At 45.8% G+C, this 18,363-nt stretch overlaps 1 protein-coding gene across 1 annotated transcript in view; it reads right to left on the bottom strand.

Annotated features, from left to right (window-relative positions):
• LOC124011349 (FH2 domain-containing protein 1-like) overlaps positions 1-8,756 on the bottom strand; it is a 40,974-nt gene extending 32,218 nt beyond the window's left edge. The window contains exon 1 of the mRNA XM_046324635.1: positions 8,548-8,756. The gene's annotated coding sequence lies outside the window, so the exon portion shown is untranslated. The remainder of the gene's footprint in view (positions 1-8,547) is intronic.
• Positions 8,757-18,363: the final 9,607 nt, after the last annotated feature.

Genomic DNA, 18,363 nt, shown 5'->3' with positions numbered 1-18,363 from the left:
TTGCCTTTACCCATTAGGCTACCTGCCTCTAACCACTAGGCAATCTGCCTCTACCCATTAGGCTACCTGCCTCTAAACACTAGGCTACCTGCCTCTAACCACTAGGCTACCTCCCCTACCCATTAGGCTACCTGCCTCTACCCATTAGGATACCTGCCTCTAACCACTAGGCTATCTTCCTCGACCCACTAGGCTACCTGCCTCCAACCACTAGGCTACCTGCCTCTAAGCACTAGTATACCTGACTCTACCCATTAGGGTACCTGCCTCTACCCATTAGGCTACCTGCCTCTACCCATTAGGCTACCTGCCTCTACCCATTAGGCTACCTGCCTCTAACCACTAGGCTACCTGCCTCTACCCATTAGGCTACCTGCCTCTAAACACTAGGCTACCTTCCTCTAACCACTAGGCTACCTCCCCTACCCATTAGGCTACCTGCCTCTACCCATTAGGATACCTGCCTCTAACCACTAGGCTATCTGCCTCGACCCACTAGGCTACCTGCCTCCAACCACTAGGCTACCTGCCTCTAAGCACTAGTATACCTGACTCTACCCATTAGGCTACCTGCCTCTAACCACTAGGTTATTTGCCTCTACCCATTAGGCTACCTGCCTCTAACCACTAGGCTACCTGCCTCTACCCATTAGGCTACCTGCCTCTACCCACTAGGCTACCTGCCTCTAACCACTAGGCTACCTGCCTCTACCCATTAGGCTACCTGCCTCTAACCATTAGGCTACCTGCCTCTTCCCACTAGGCTACCTGCCTCTACCCATTAGGCTACCTGCCTCTAACCACTAGGCTACCTGTCTCTACCCATTAGGCGACCTGCATCTAACCACTAGGCTACCTGCCCTACCCATTAGGCTACCTGCCTCTACCCATTAGGATACCTGCCTCTAACCACTAGGCTATCTGCCTCGACCCATTAGGCTACCTGCCTCTACCCATTAGGCTACCTGCCTCTACCCATTAGGCTACCTGCCTCTAACCACTAGGCTATCTGCCTCTACCCATTAGGCTACCTGCCTCTAAACACTAGGCTACCTTCCTCTAACCACTAGGCTACCTCCCCTACCCATTAGGCTACCTGCCTCTACCCATTACGATACCTGCCTCTAACCACTAGGCTATCTGCCTCGACCCACTAGGCTACCTGCCTCCAACCACTAGGCTACCTGCCTCTAAGCACTAGTATACCTGACTCTACCCATTAGGCTACCTGCCTCTAACCACTAGGTTATTTGCCTCTACCCATTAGGCTACCTGCCTCTAACCACTAGGCTACCTGCCTCTACCCATTAGGCTACCTGCTTCTAACCACTAGGCTACCTGCCTCTAACCACTAGGCTACCTGCCTCTACCCACTAGGCTACCTGCCTCTAACCACTAGGCTATCTGCCTCGACCCACGAGGCTACCTGCCTCCAACCACTAGGCTACCTGCCTCTAAGCACTAGGATACCTGACTCTACCCACTAGGCTACCTGCCTCTAATCACTAGGCTACCTGCCTCTACCCATTAGGCTACCTGCATCTACCCACTAGGCTACCTGCCTCTAACCACTAGGCTACCTGCCTCTACCCATTAGGCTACCTGCCTCTACCCATTAGGCTACCTGCCTCTACCCATTAGGCTACCTGCCTCTACCCATTAGGCTACCTGCCTCTAACCACTAGGCTACCTGCCTCTAACCACTAGGCTACCTTCCTCTAACCATTAGGATACCTGCCTCTACCCATTAGTGTACCTGCCTCTACACATTAGGCTACCTGACTCTACCCATTAGGGTACCTGCCTCTACCCATTAGTGTACCTGCCTCTACACATTAGGCTACCTGACTCTACCCATTAGGGTACCTGCCTCTACCCATTAGGCTACCTGCCTCTAACCACTAGGCTATCTGCCTCTACCCATTAGGCTACCTGCCTCTAAACACTAGGCTACCTGCCTCTAACCACTAGGCTACCTCCCCTACCCCATTAGGCTACCTGCCTCTACCCATTAGGCTACCTGCCTCTAACCACTAGGCTACCTGCCTCTAACCACTACGCTACCTGCCTCTACCCATTAGGCTACCTGCCTCTACCCATTAGGCTACCTGCCTCTAACCACTACGCTACCTGCCTCTACCCATTAGGCTACCTGCCTCTACCCACTACGCTACCTGCCTCTACCCATTAGGCTACCTGCCTCTACCCATTAGGCTACCTGCCTCTAACCACTACGCTACCTGCCTCTACCCATTAGGCTACCTGCCTCTACCCATTAGGCTACCTGCCTCTACCCATTAGGCTACCTGCCTCTAACCACTACGCTACCTGCCTCTACCCATTAGGCTACCTGCCTCCAACCACTAGGCTACCTGCCTCTACCCATTAGGCTACCTGCCTCTACCCATTAGGCTACCTGCCTCTAACCACTACGCTACCTGCCTCTACCCATTAGGCTACCTGCCTCCAACCACTACGCTACCTGCCTCTACCCATTAGGCTACCTGCCTCTACCCATTAGGCTACCTGCCTCTAACCACTACGCTACCTGCCTCTACCCATTAGGCTACCTGCCTCTACCCATTAGGCTACCTGCCTCTACCCATTAGGCTACCTGCCTCTAACCATTAGGCTACCTGCCTCTACCCATTAGGCTACCTGCCTCTACCCATTAGGCTACCTGCCTCTACCCATTAGGCTACCTGCCTCTACCCATTAGGCTACCTGCCTCTACCCACTACGCTACCTGCCTCTACCCATTAGGCTACCTGCCTCTACCCATTAGGCTACCTGCCTCTACCCATTAGGCTACCTGCCTCTACCCATTAGGCTACCTGCCTCTACCCATTAGGCTACCTGCCTCTACCCATTAGGCTACCTGCCTCTAACCACTACGCTACCTGCCTCTACCCATTAGGCTACCTGCCTCTACCCATTAGGCTACCTGCCTCTACCCATTAGGCTACCTGCCTCTACCCATTAGGCTACCTGCCTCTACCCATTAGGCTACCTGCCTCTACCCATTAGGCTACCTGCCTCTACCCATTAGGCTACCTGCCTCTAACCACTAGGCTACCTGCCTCTACCCATTAGGCTACCTGCCTCTACCCATTAGGCTACCTGCCTCTACCCATTAGGCTACCTGCCTCTACCCATTAGGCTACCTGCCTCTACCCATTAGGCTACCTGCCTCTACCCATTAGGCTACCTGCCTCTAACCACTACGCTACCTGCCTCTACCCATTAGGCTACCTGCCTCTACCCATTAGGCTACCTGCCTCTACCCATTAGGCTACCTGCCTCTACCCATTAGGCTACCTGCCTCTACCCATTAGGCTACCTGCCTCTACCCATTAGGCTACCTGCCTCTACCCATTAGGCTACCTGCCTCTACCCATTAGGCTACCTGCCTCTACCCATTAGGCTACCTGCCTACCCTACCCATTAGGCTACCTGCCTCTACCCATTAGGCTACCCCACTATTACCCATTAGGCTACCTGCCTCTACCCATTAGGCTACCTGCCTCTACCCATTAGGCTACCTGCCTCTACCCATTAGGCTACCTGCCTCTACCCATTAGGCTACCTGCCTCTACCCATTAGGCTACCTGCCTCTACCCATTAGGCTACCTGCCTCTAACCACTACGCTACCTGCCTCTACCCATTAGGCTACCTGCCTCCAACCATTAGGCTACCTGCCTCTACCCATTAGGCTACCTGCCTCTACCCATTAGGCTACCTGCCTCTAACCACTAGGCTACCTGCCTCTACCCATTAGGCTACCTGCCTCCACCCATTAGGCTACCTGCCTCTACCCATTAGGCTACCTGCCTCTACCCATTAGGCTACCTGCCTCTACCCATTAGGCTACCTGCCTCTACCCATTAGGCTACCTGCCTCTACCCATTAGGCTACCTGCCTCTACCCATTAGGCTACCTGCCTCTAACCACTACGCTACCTGCCTCTACCCATTAGGCTACCTGCCTCTACCCATTAGGCTACCTGCCTCTACCCATTAGGCTACCTGCCTCTACCCATTAGGCTACCTGCCTCTACCCATTAGGCTACCTGCCTCTAACCACTACGCTACCTGCCTCTACCCATTAGGCTACCTGCCTCTACCCATTAGGCTACCTGCCTCTACCCATTAGGCTACCTGCCTCTACCCATTAGGCTACCTGCCTCTACCCATTAGGCTACCTGCCTCTACCCATTAGGCTACCTGCCTCTACCCATTAGGCTACCTGCCTCTACCCATTAGGCTACCTGCCTCTACCCATTAGGCTACCTGCCTCTACCCATTAGGCTACCTGCCTCTACCCATTAGGCTACCTGCCTCTACCCATTAGGCTACCTGCCTCTACCCATTAGGCTACCTGCCTCTACCCATTAGGCTACCTGCCTCTACCCATTAGGCTACCTGCCTCTAACCATTAGCTACCTGCCTCTACCCATTAGGCTACCTGCCTCTACCCATTAGGCTACCTGCCTCTACCCATTAGGCTACCTGCCTCTACCCATTAGGCTACCTGCCTCTACCCATTAGGCTACCTGCATTACCCAGGCTACCTGCCTCTACCCATTAGGCTACCTGCCTCTACCCATTAGGCTACCTGCCTCTACCCATTAGGCTACCTGCCTCTACCCATTAGGCTACCTGCCTCTACCCATTAGGCTACCTGCCTCTACCCATTAGGCTACCTGCCTCTACCCATTAGGCTACCTGCCTCTACCCATTAGGCTACCTGCCTCTACCCATTAGGCTACCTGCCTCTACCCATTAGGCTACCTGCCTCTACCCATTAGGCTACCTGCCTCTACCCATTAGGCTACCTGCCTCCCCATCACATAAAGGTGAATAAAAGAGTACCTATGAAATGATATAGAAAGTGCCATTATTAGGATATACTGTATAGATACAGTTGTGGCCAAATATATTGGCACCCTTCCACTTTTGTTAAATAATTCCATATTCCTTCTAAAATAATTTGAAATTGAAAAAAATGTTTGGTCTTCACACCTGGTTTTTTTATTTTCAATATTGTATTTTCAACATTTTATTTTGTAAACTTAAGTTTACAATTTAATTTGAAAATAAAGACATTTTGCACACCAGTATCTCTACCTGCACATCTTACATTTACATTACATTTACATTTAAGTCATTTAGCAGACGCTCTTATCCAGAGCGACTTACAAATATCACTCCAGTGTTAATCTACTAAATTGTAATTATTCGCTCCTATGGCCTAATTATTGCCTACCTCCTCATGCTTTTTGCACACAATGTATATAGATTATTGTTTTCTACTGTGTTATTGACTTGTTTATTGTTTATTGTTTACTCCACATGTAACTCTGTGTTGTTGTCTGTTCCCACTGCTATGCTTTATCTTGGCCAGGTCGCAGTTGCAAATGAGAACTTGTTCTCAACTAGCCTACCTGGTTAAATAAAGGTGAAATAAAAAATAAAATAAAAATATCATAAAGACAATTATTGGAGGTAGAACTTGGTTGCACAGCCTTTCCCAAGAGAACACTGGCAAATTATTCTTGTAGCCATCAAATGAGCTTGTTGCACATTTCTACTGGCAATTTGGCCCTTTCTTCAGCAGCCTACTGCTCTAGTTCTTCAAAGCCCTCCACCAACTGCTGTTTTCAGCTCTCACCATAGTTTATGGATGTGGTTCAGATCTGGACTCTTCCACTCCAGAACAGTCCAATGTTTCTTCTTCAACCATTCCAGTGTGCTTGGAGTTGTTGTCTTGCTGGAAGACCCACAACCTTCAACAGATACAGTTTTTGGACTGTGTCTCTGGAATGGTTCAGAGATGCTGTATCTGAATGACATCCAAAACCTATGGCGAAATCTGAAAACAGCAGTTGGTGGAAGGCACCCCTCAAACATAGAACAATTAGATCAGTTTGCTGCTGAAATTTTGGCCAAATTGCCAGTAAAAAGGTGCAGCAAGATCATTGATGACAACAAGAATAATTGATTTGTTACAGTATCTTGGTGATAAGTCCTTGTTCCAGGGTTATCATCACAGGGGGGTGGGGCTGTGATTTCCGCCTGGTGTAGAGAGCCTTGATCAGGGGAGAGAGTAGAGGAACAAGACCCTGAGAAACCACATGGATGAGACAGACATGGAGATTATGTTCAGATCCAGAAGAGACTAGGGAGGGAGAGATGGAGCAGAAGGGAGCAGAAACAATTATATAGAGAGAACATTTTGAGAAAGAAAGTGTATGAAGGGATGAAGCCTGAAAGCCAAGAAGCTAGAAGTCCAGACAGGCTGTTGACCCATGGCTGTGGAGCCACAACGCTGGCCTTTCATTGGACGTGCTTGGGTGTCCGGGGTGCTCATGGACCCATGTCACCTGTGTGTTCTCAGGTAGGTAGCCTCCTTTACACAGCACGGTGACAGAAACAACTCAACACATCAGAGGCAGTAGTAGTTCATGAGGAGGTTATGACCTCTCAGGGCCAGGCATTGTTCTCTCTGAATCCGTCCGTCCATCGGGGTGCGTTAGGATTATGGCGAGACTGTGGAAGAATAAACTAACTCTCAGGGCCAGACATTGTTCTCTCTGACTCCGTCCGTCCATCGGGGTGCGTTAGGATTATGGCGAGACTGTGGCAGAATAAACTAACTCTCAGGGCCAGACATTGTTCTCTCTGACTCCGTCCGTCCATCGGGGTGCGTTAGGATTATGGCGAGACTGTGGCAGAATAAACTAACTCTCAGGGCCAGACATTGTTCTCTCTGACTCCGTCCGTCCATCGGGGTGCGTTAGGATTATGGCGAGACTGTGGCAGAATAAACTAACTCTCAGGGCCAGACATTGTTCTCTCTGACTCCGTCCGTCCATCGGGGTGCGTTAGGATTATGGCGAGACTGTGGCAGAATAAACTAACTCTCAGGAAATGTCTCTTTCTGTCCAGTCAGTTCAGGCTTAATTTAAATAGCATTTAACATTTGATTGGATTTAATTTAGTCCTATTCTTTAACTTTGATTTTTGGTTGAGATGGAGACAATGAATCCAACATATCAATTATTAATAGACTAAATTATTGTAGACAAACTGGATTTAAAGACAGACTAAGTCTACGGCACAAAATATACATTTAGTTTGACACACAAACACAATTCAACATCACTTTCGCAATACATTAAATAGCCTAAAGTTAAAAGCTATCTTACAAACTAACATAACAGTATTTATTCAAACTTCAAATGAGTAAAACATCCATGGCCACATTGAGGTTACTGTAACTATAATGTTTTCTAATGTAATCATGGATGTAATCATATCTGTTCAAGATAGAATGCAAAGGTCATCGCAGGACTGTGGACATCTTCACAATGCCTGTAATAATCTGAGTAGAATCTTAAACGTCATTGATCACTTGTACTGTTGATGTAATCTCAGCTACAATCTAGGTCATTTGGTTGTGATGTCAGATGAAGCACAGTGGTTTCACATTAATCGGTTGTGTAAATGCAACTTATTTGACGGTGAATTCCCATTTGAACGACGTTGAGCTTTTTAAAAAAAGGATGAAAGCGAAGTCATAGTACATTTAGACGACGACTAAAAGCCAACGACCTGATACTGTTTTTGTATCGGACTTTGATTGAGCTTTTACAGCTTTCAGACGAAAGCTAAGTGATAACACGTTGGGAATCTCATTGATCTATGTCTCAACCAAATATTACCTACATTTCCACGTTGAAATGTACACATATATCTATATATACATACATATATATATACATACTATGGATGTGTTTTGGTGCGTGAGAAAATGATCTCAGTTTGATCAAGCTAAAATCAAGGAGTACTGAGGAGGGTGATTTGTGTGAATGTTTGGTAAGTGGGGGACAATAAGCGTGAGAACTGCCCCCCCAACCCCTAATGCTTACAGATGGACTGTCAACCCCTCTCTCTGACCTCCTCCAGAAACTCAGATTAAAGGTTGATGGGGCTGTTACAGCCGTACAATGAGAGTTTAGCCTCTCTCCTTTAGAAACCTCTAATCTGTCTTTGATGTCCTTCAGGGTTACATACAGTAAAGGTGAGCACCTCCCATGAGTCACACACACACACACACACACACACACACACACACACACACACACACACACACACACACACACACACACACACACACACACACACACACACACACACACACACACACACACACACACACACACACACACACACACACACACAAACACACCCTCATGGACACACACACACACACAAACACACACACAAACACAAACACACACTCATGGACACACACACACACACAAATAAACACACAAAATAAGGCCCGCAGAAAGGGAGGCTGTACAACTCCCATTAGTTGAAATCTCCTAAACATAACAGACATGCTAGTCAGTGCAGTAGAGTACACCAATAAACAGGCGAGTCAACATCTCAATGTAACGTTATTGTTAGGAGGACCTCCTGGTCTTCAAATAACACTAATTTCACAGAGCTTTTTACAGTTCATTTGGCCACAGCACCTACCAGTGATCCAGGCTTGATAAATCCTCTGCTGGGCTGTCTGGTCTGGTGCGGATTTCCTTCAGGGCCTATGTGTCCTGAGTGGAGAATTACATACACATTCCCCTCACAGTTCTTTTATTAGTCAGCTTAATATCCCCTAGAGTCTATTGGCCTACCGTTGTGTCAATCCAAGTTACATAATAATACAACAATTCCCCATAACAGTCCGTTTAAGATATCTGTTTATTAATTTATTTTTGCAAGGGATGCGTCTCAATCCACCACATCCTCCTATGGTGACCTTCCTCATCTGCATTGGGAGGTGGCCGAACGACAGCGGACCATATGACATATCCCCAATAACCACTGTTCTCACGAAGACGGCTGTAGCGTCCAAGCGGTTTGTCCTACTAACTGATATGACCACGCTATGGGAAGAAGAAAAACATCTCCATTTCGCTTTATGACCCCCACAAGTGTCACGGGGCTCGTCTGAAGGGAACCCATACAAATGAATGGAAGAATGGAAGTAGTTTTGTTCCTACCCCCAAAAATGTGCCATTGTCCCAATTACAGCAGGGTAGCCTAGTGGTTAGAGCGTTGGACTAGTAAACCGAAAGGTTGCAAGTTCATATCCTGACCTGACAAGGTACAAATCTGTTGTTCTGTCCCTGAACAGGCAGTTAACCCACTGTTCCTAGGCCGTCATTGAAAATAAGAATATGTTCTTAACTGACTTGCCTAGTTAAATAAAGGTTAAAAAAAAACATTGGAGCTCATTGGAAAGCTCAGGGCTCTACAGGCAACTCTGGGCCCTACAGTAGTTTGGACAAAACTACTCATTCCAGGGTTTTTCTTTATTTTTACTATTTTCTACATTGTAAAATAATAGTGAAGACATCAAAACTATGGAATCATGTAGTAGCCAGAAAAGTGTTAAACAAATCAAAATACATTTTATATTTGAGACTCTTCAAAGTAGCGACCCCTTGCCTTTGACAGATTTGTACACTCTTGTCCTTCCACCTCCCTCCCCTCCCCTCCCCTCTCCCTCCCTCCTCACTATTCTACTCCCTCCCTCCCTGTCCTTCCACCTCCCTCCCCTCCCCTCTCCCTCCCTCCTCACTATTCTACTCCCTCCCTCCCTGTCCTCCCCCTCCCTCCCTCTCTATTCTGTCTGTTTGTCTTTGTACATCTGGCTGTCGGAGCCACTTCCGACTCCAATTAGGATTTCCTGAGACTCATTAAAAGGGCTTATTGGCTGAGAGAAACCACTAGCCCAGACACTAGCCCCCCCCCCCCCCTACTATGCTACACTATACTGTCTTGGTGTGTGTGTGTTTCTGGGGGTGTGTGTATGTTACTGGTGTGTGTGTGTGTGTGTGTGTGTGTGTGTGTGTGTGTGTGTGTGTGTGTGTGTGTGTGTGTGTGTGTGTGTGTGTGTGTGTGTGTGTGTGTGTGTGTGTGTGTGTGTGTGTGTGTGTGTGTGTGTGTGTGACACACAATGCCACACGGTGACACACAATGACACACGATGACACACAATGACACACGATGACACATGATGACACACAATGACACTTGGTGACACACAGTGACACACGATGACACACGATGACACACGATGACACACGGTGACACACGATGACACACGATGACACACGGTGACACACAGTGACACACGATGACACACGGTGACACACGATGACACATGACACACAGTGACACACAGTGACACACGATGACACACAGTGACACATGGTGACACATCTCCTATCTTCTCCTATTCCTGTGTTTCTCCACACTCCCTCTTGTCTTTACTTGGCTGTTTCCTTCTCAGGGCCTGTAATGGTTGAAACTGAAACAGACTCCTCAGGCATATCTAATGTCTGGTGCAATGTGTGCTTCCAGACCATACAAGTAATGTAAGTAGTGGAAATTGAATCAAATGAAATCTCTTCTCCCTACCAGTTGGCTGTTGACTAAACTCAAGTGCTTGTTGGATTAATGAATGGCCATGAGACATCCACAGAGGCAGTAGTTTGGAGCACAAAGACCCCAATGCTGAGTTTACAGGGGGTCTCTCTGGAAGGGTAGCATCCCAAATGGCACCCTATTCCCTATATAGTGCACCCCTGGTCAAAAGTAGTGCACTATGTAGGGAATAGGGTGCAATTTGTGATTCGGTAGTCCATGTATCTGGAGGAGGCTGTCTGTGTGGCAGGACCGCTCACATAGTTCATATTCAAAGGACCCGGGGCCTTGTAAAGGAAGCCATAAATAGAGGCTGACAAAGCGAGTTGCATACACAAAGACCTGGCCTTTAAATAGGCTGTGTGTATAGGGGGTGTTGGGGTGGAGGTGGAGGACTGGGGCTGTGTATAGTGAGGCAGAGCAGAGGGGTGCAGGGTGGGGTGAAAGAGTACTGGGGCTGTGTACAGAGGGGTGGCAGGGTGGAGGCCTGAGGGAGGGGGTGGTGCTAGGGTGGTCATGTATAGAGTCTATAGTGGGTCATTAAAGCAAGGTCTCACACTAAACCTCCCCTCTCCCCCATCACTGCAAACAAACTAACCCCACAGCTCACATTCTAGAACCTTAGGCAGATTGTCTTTCAGTTCCATTTTCTGTGTTCTAACACATTGTAGAACCTTGGTCAGATTGTCTTTCAGTTCCATTTTCTGTGTTCTAACACATTGTAGAACCTTAGGCAGATTGTCTTTCAGTTCCATTTTCTGTGTTCTAACACATTGTAGAACCTTGGTCAGATTGTCTTTCAGTTCCATTTTCTGTGTTCTAACACATTCTAGAACATTGGTCAGATTGTCTTTCAGTTCCTTTTTCTGTGTTCTAACACATTCTAGAACATTGGTCAGATTGTCTTTCAGTTCCTTTTTCTGTGTTCTAACACATTCCAGAACCTTGGTCAGATTGTCTTTCAGTTCTGTTTTCTGTGTTTTAACACATTCTAGAACCTTGGTCAGATTGTCTTTCAGTTCTGTTTTCTGTGTTCTAACACATTCCAGAACATTGGTCAGATTGTCTTTCAGTTCTGTTTTCTGTGTTTTAACACATTCTAGAACCTTGGTCAGATTGTCTTTCAGTTCTGTTTTCTGTGTTCTAACACATTCTAGAACCTTGGTCAGATTGTCTTTCAGTTCTGTTTTCTGTGTTTTAACACATTCTAGAACATTTTACTATACCCTGCATCAGGTGCAGTGTGCAAGAAAGGGACTTCTTTTTTTTCTTACAATTTTGATTGTTTGATTATTTTGAAGAATTCAAGTAATATTGTGACGAATTCAAGCTCAATTCATTTGAGTTAAATGGTATCAGTAGTGAGTTTTTGAGAGATATTTCTAAGTGAATTAAACGTGAGTTAAATGATATCAGTAGTGTGTCTTATTGACAAAATGTTTATAGCCACTTTCTTAACCGGATTCTCCTTCCATCGTCAGCGCCAAGCATCTACGTGCTCTACACTGCGTTATGCCTTGTTCCCATCCCATCCCATCACACACACACACACACACACACACACACACACACACACACACACACACACACACACACACACACACACACACACACACACACACACACACACACACACACACACACACACACACACACACACACACACACACACACACACACACACACACACACACACACACACAGTTACTTCAACCAGCTAAACCTAATTATTCCCCCTTCCCCGCCCCCTTCCCCTCTGTGCCAAGCAGTGATGTCACCCATAGACAGACAGCGGGGCAGTTGGGTTGGCACACTGCCCAGCGATGAGAAACTGGCAGGAGGAGAGGAGGAGAGGAGGAGGAGGAGAGGAGGAGAGGAGAGGAGAGGTGGAGGAGGAGATGAGGAGAGGAGGAGGAGGAGAGGAGGAGAGGAGAGGAGGAGGAGGAGAGGAGAGGAGAGGAGAGGTGGAGGAAGAGAGGAGAAGAAGGAGGAGAGGAGGAGGAGGAGGAGGGAGGAGAGGAGAGGTGGAGGAGGAGAGGAGGAGAGGAGAGGTGGAGGAGGAGAGGAGGAGGAGAGGAAAAGAGGGAGAGAGGAGAGGAGGGAGGAGATGGGGGAAAGAAGGGGAGAGGAGGAGGGGAGGAGAAGGAGGAGAGGGAGAGGAGAGGAAGAGAGGGGGAAAGGGGGGAAGGAGATGGGGAGATGGGGAGGGGAGGTTCTGATTGGCCGTTGCGTAGGGGCCAAATGGATTAGAGTTTCAGCTGAGCGCTGAAGCAGCAAAACCAAACTCCCCCTCTCTCTCCTGTCTCTCTTGTCCCAATCCAGCTCACATCCCAACCAACATCTCACTTTTTCTCCCAACTCTCCCCTCTCCAGCTCTGACAAAGCCAGCTCGGTTAATGCTGAAAGGAGAACACGCAAGGAGATGTGAGGGACTGGGCCCTGGAGGGCCCTGGGGGACCGGGACCTTCTCCTAGGGGATTAACCTCGGGCCGTTTTCCCCTCTGCTTCCACTCCCATTCACTTCCATTCAGCAGGCCTGTGTTGAGGTCCATTTATTACGACCGAAAGTGTTACATAACAACACAGCCTTCCTTTTGCTGAGGCATCTGAGATGTTGGTTAAACAAGACACTCTCTGACTTAGTCACAGTCCGGTTTATACCCTCGGGCCCTTGGACTGGGATTCTCTGACTTAGTCACAGTCCGGTTTATACCCTCGGGCCCTTGGACTGGGATTCTCTGACTCAGTCACAGTCCGGTTTATAGCCTCGGGCCCTTGGACTGGGATTCTCTGACTCAGTCACGGTCCGGTTTATACCCTCGGCCCTTGGGTTGGGATTCTCTGACTCAGTCACAGTTCAGTTTCTACCCTCGGGCCCTTTGGTTGGGATTCTCTGACTCAGCCACGGTTCAGTTTCTACCCTCGGGCCCTTGGACTGGGATTCTCTGACTCAGCCACGGTTCAGTTTCTACCCTCGGGCCCTTGGGTTGGGATTCTCTGACTCAGCCACGGTCCAGTTTCTACCCTCAGGCCCTTGGGCTGGGATTCTCTGTCTCAGCCACGGTGCAGTTTCTACCCTCAGGCCCCTGTGATTTTCTGTGATTCTATGAGCCACAATACAGTTTCTGTAGAGGCTGCAGGGCAATTGGGTGACAAGACAGGAAATCCTCATCAAGGATCAGATAAAGAGAACCTTTCTGGCGCAGGCTAGCAACCCACCTCGACAACATCCGGTGAAATTGCAGCGCGCCAAATTCAAAATACAGAAATAGTCATAATAAACATTGATAAAAAATACAAGTGTTATACATCGGCTTAAATATTCACCTCTTGTTAATCCAGCCGCTTTGTCAGATTTCAATGCCTCGCATACAAAAGCATACAAACATTTTACAACCAAGTAAAGGAATTAAAAAGTCAGAAATAACGATAAAATGAATCACTTACCTTTGAAGATCTTCAAATGGTTGCACTCACAAGAGTCCCAGCTACACATTATATCCCAAAAACTCAATTTGTTGGTGCGTTTTTTCCAGTAATCCACTAACGTAAAGGCGGTAAAAACATGCAGAGGAATACATCCTAATAGTACCAGTAAAGTTCGTCGAAACATGTCAAACGATGTTTATAATTAATCCTCAGGATGTCAATTGTCTAAATAATTGATCATATTTCAACAGGACAATAGCGTATTCAATAGAAAGGAAAAACAACGAAGGGCACACACTCGGTCACACGCGCAAACCAGCTCTGCATTCTTCCTCAGTCCACTGACAGAAAGGTCTCATTCTTCTTAATTTTTTCAGAAAACAAGCCTGAAACAATGTGTAAAGACTGTTGACATCTAGTGGAAGCCATAGGAACCACAATCTGGGTGCTAACCAATTAGATACTCTATAGGCATTCAATTGAAAATACCCACATCAAAAATCCCACCTCCTAGATGGAATTTCCTCAGGTTTTTGTCTGCCATATCAGTTCTGTTATACTCACAGATATTATTTATTTATATTTATTTAACAGTTTTGGAAACTTTAGAGTGTTGTCTATCCAAATCTACCAATTATATGCATATCCTAGCTTCTGGGCCTGAGTAACAGGCAGTTTACCTTGGCCACGCTTCTCATCCAGACGTCGAAATACTGCCCCCAAGCCATAAGAAGTTTTAAAGAGGAAGGCTATTAATGGGTCAAAGACAGTCAATGTATGAGGCCTGTGATGGATTCCCCTATCACTTGTCTTAGTGATGTCGATGACAACCACAATATTCTGAATTATTTACAAAGTGAAAGTAACAGAGGAGATGACATAATGTAGATTGAGTCAATTAAAGTCTACAAAAGCACAGAATGTGAGTTTATGTGGTTGTGTTCTTTGAGTGAAAACACTCCCTCCCTTTTTCTCTTCTGACACAGAGAGAGCTGGCATGCATGGCTAAGAAAGAAGAGAGGATTAAAAGGAAGAGTGGCCACTGCAGGGTCACGATGGCCAGCTGAGTTATTTGGAAAACCCCTGTGGAAATGGAAGGGGTATGAAGGCCTGTTGCTCGGCCTGTTGCTAGGCCTGTTGCTAGGCCTGTTGCTAGGCCTGTTGCTAGGCCTGTTGCTAGGCCTGTTGCTAGGCCTGTTGCTAGGCCTGTTGCTAGGCCTGTTGCTAGGCCTGCTGCTAGGCCTGTTGCTAGGCCTGTTGCTAGGCTTGTCACACACACACACACACACACACACACACACACACACACACACACACACACACACACACACACACACACACACACACACACACACACACACACACACACACACACACACACACACACACACACACACAACAACACAAACCGAACCCTGTGATTGTAGGTCAAGTACACTAGATATCTACTTTGCCATAAAGATCAGAGCTCTTGGAGGCTAATGTATCATATTTGCAAAATGAATACATGGTATTTATATGCCTATGATGGTATTTAGGTGAGTGATATTTATATACAATACCAGTCAAAAGTTTGGACCGACGTACTCATTCAAGGGTTTTTCTTAATTTTTGTTCACATTTTCTACATTGTAGAATAATAGTGAAGACAAACTATGAGATAGCACATATGGAATCATGAAGTAACCAGAAAAGTCTTAAACCAATCAAAATATATCATATATTTTAGATTCTTCAAAGTAGCCACCCTTAGTCTTGATGACAGCTTTGCACACTCTTGGCATTCTCTCAACCAGCTTCATGAGGTAGTCACCTGGAATACATTTCAATTAACAGGTCTGTCTTGTTAAAAGTTAATTTGAGGAATTTATTTCCTTATTAATGCATTTGAGCCAATCAGTTGTGTTGTGACAAGGTAGAGGTGGTACACAGAAGATAGCCCTATTTGGTTAAAGACCAAGTCCTACTCTGGTAAGAACAGCTCAAATAAGCATGTCTAACTTTAAGGCATGAAGGTCAGTCAATGTGGAAAATTTCAACAACTTTGAAAGTTTCCTCAAGTGCAGTCGCAAAAATCATCAAGCACTATGATGAAACTGTCTCCCATGAGGACCGCCACAGGAAAGGAAGACACAGAGTTACCTCTGCTGCAGAGAATAAGTTCATTAGAGTTACCAGCCTCTGCAATTGCAGCGCAAATTCATGCTTCACAGAGTTCAAGTAGCAGACATCTCAACATCAACTGTTCAGAGGAGACTGCGTGAATCAGGCCTTCATGGTCAAATTGCTGCAAAGAACACACAACTAAAGGACATCAATAAGAAGAAGAGACTTGCTTGGGCCAAGAAACACGAGCAAAGCACATGAGACCAGTAGAAATCTGTCCTTTGATCCAACGAGTCCAAATTTGAGACTTCTGGTTCCAACCGCCGTGTCTTTGTGAGTCACAGAGTAGGTGAACGGATGATCTCCGCACGTGTGGTTCCCACCGTGAAGCATGGAGGAGGAGGTGTGATGGTGTGGGGGGCGCTTTGCTGGTGACACTGTCTGTGATTTATTTAGAATTCAAGGACACTTCACCAGCTTGGCTACCACAGCATTCTACAGCGATATGCCATCCCATCTGGTTTGCGCTTAGTGGGTCTATCATTTGTTTTTCAACAACACAATGACCCAACACACCTCCAGGCTATGTAAGGGCTGTTTGACCAAGAAGGAGAGTGATGGAGTGCTGCATCAGATGACCTGGCCTCCACAATCACCCGACCTCAACCCATTTGAGATGGTTTGGGATGAGTTGGACCGCAGAGTGAAGGAAAAGCAGCCAACAAGTGCTCATCATATGTGGGAACTCCTTCAAGACTGTTGGAAAAGCATTCCAGGTGAAGCTGGTTGAGAGAATGCCAAGAGTGTGCAAAGCTGTCGTCAAGGCAAAGGGTGGCTACTTTGAAGAATCTCAAATATAAAATATATTTAGATTTGTTTTACTTTTTTGGTTACTACATGATTCCATATGTGTTATTTCATAGTTTTGATGTCTTCACTATAATTCTACAATATCAAATAGTGAAAATAAAGAAAAACCATTGAATGTGCAGGTGTGTCCAAACTTTTGACTGGTACTGTATCTCTGCTGGTTGTTAATTATATATCTCTGCTGGTTGTTAATTATATATCTCTGCTGGTTGTTATGTATACAGTATATCTCTGCTGGTTGTTAATTATATATCTCTGCTGGTTGTTATGTATACAGTATATCTCTGCTGGTTGTTAATTATATATCTCTGCTGGTTGTTAATTATATATCTCTGCTGGTTGTTATGTATACAGTATATCTCTGCTGGTTGTTATGTATACAGTATATCTCTGCTGGTTGTTAATTATATATCTCTGCTGGTTGTTATGTATACAGTATATCTCTGCTGGTTGTTATGTATACAGTATATCTCTGCTGGTTGTTAATTATATATCTCTGCTGGTTGTTAATTATATATCTCTGCTGGTTGTTATGTATACAGTATATCTCTGCTGGTTGTTAATTATATATCTCTGCTGGTTGTTAATTATATATCTCTGCTGGTTGTTATGTATACAGTATATCTCTGCTGGTTGTTATGTATACAGTATATCTCTGCTGGTTGTTAATTATATATCTCTGCTGGTTGTTAATTATATATCTCTGCTGGTTGTTATGTATACAGTATATCTCTGCTGGTTGTTATGTATAAAGTATATCTCTGCTGGTTGTTATGTATACAGTATATCTCTGCTGGTTGTTATGTATACAGTATATCTCTGCTGGTTGTTAATTATATATCTCTGCTGGTTGTTATGTATACAGTATATCTCTGCTGGTTGTTATGTATACAGTATATCTCTGCTGGTTGTTATGTATACAGTATATCTCTGCTGGTTGTTAATTATATATCTCTGCTGGTTGTTAATTATATATCTCTGCTGGTTGTTATGTATACAGTATATCTCTGCTGGTTGTTATGTATACAGTATATCTCTGCTGGTTGTTATGTATACAGTATATCTCTGCTGGTTGTTAATTATATATCTCTGCTGGTTGTTATGTATACAGTATATCTCTGCTGGTTGTTATGTATACAGTATATCTCTGCTGGTTGTTATGTATACAGTATATCTCTGCTGGTTGTTATGTATACAGTATATCTCTGCTGGTTGTTATGTATAAAGTATATCTCTGCTGGTTGTTAATTATATATCTCTGCTGGTTGTTATGTATACAGTATATCTCTGCTGGTTGTTATGTATACAGTATATCTCTGCTGGTTGTTAATTATACAGTATATCTCTGCTGGTTGTTATGTATACAGTATATCTCTGCTGGTTGGTTGTATATGGTATAAAGTATATCTCTGCTGGTTGTTATGTATACAGTATATCTCTGCTGGTTGTTATGTATAT

Source organism: Oncorhynchus gorbuscha, linkage group LG23 (assembly GCF_021184085.1).
Source record: "Oncorhynchus gorbuscha isolate QuinsamMale2020 ecotype Even-year linkage group LG23, OgorEven_v1.0, whole genome shotgun sequence".
Taxonomy (NCBI): Eukaryota; Metazoa; Chordata; class Actinopteri; order Salmoniformes; family Salmonidae; genus Oncorhynchus; species Oncorhynchus gorbuscha.
The sequence above is the reverse complement of the archived record's forward strand: the minus strand, read 5'-3'. Positions and strand labels throughout refer to the sequence as shown.